Here is a 518-nt window from a genome sequence, read left to right as displayed (position 1 = left end):
AGCCTGGGGCGCACTAAGCACTGAGCACAGTAATTGCTACAGTCCCTCCTGAAGCACTTGGTGCTGGTGCTGGGCACACAAGTGGATTTAATTCAACAGATCTCAAGGTAACGATATGTTTGCGTTTAGTATTTTCTTCTTTCCAGGTTTATTAATTGGTTTAAAGATAACTTAATGATTCCTATTTTATTATAAATTGACCATACTGGAGTCAATTCTATCTATAGTCACCATCCTTGGGAAACTTGTCTGTACAGCCATTTTTCAGGAAATTAAAACCATAATGTGAATTTAAAAAATAATAATAATTATTTGTTCATTTTCCTGTTGCAATGTTGTGATAATGGTTTGGCTAGACTCTGCTAGAGTGCCTAAAAGAAGATTCGAAGTCCCCTACTTGGAAATGAGCTCAGTTGAGGAGTCAACCTTTTTTCACAGTGCAGTTTATTCCCTCAGACTCTTTCTACTTTGGCTTTTCTTGTACAAGAAATCTTTCTCAAGGATCAGCTTGATATTTG

This window comes from Trichechus manatus, unplaced genomic scaffold (assembly GCF_000243295.1).
Source record: "Trichechus manatus latirostris isolate Lorelei unplaced genomic scaffold, TriManLat1.0 scaffold00135, whole genome shotgun sequence".
NCBI classification, from domain to species: domain Eukaryota; kingdom Metazoa; phylum Chordata; class Mammalia; order Sirenia; family Trichechidae; genus Trichechus; species Trichechus manatus.
Note: the sequence above shows the minus strand (reverse complement) of the source record.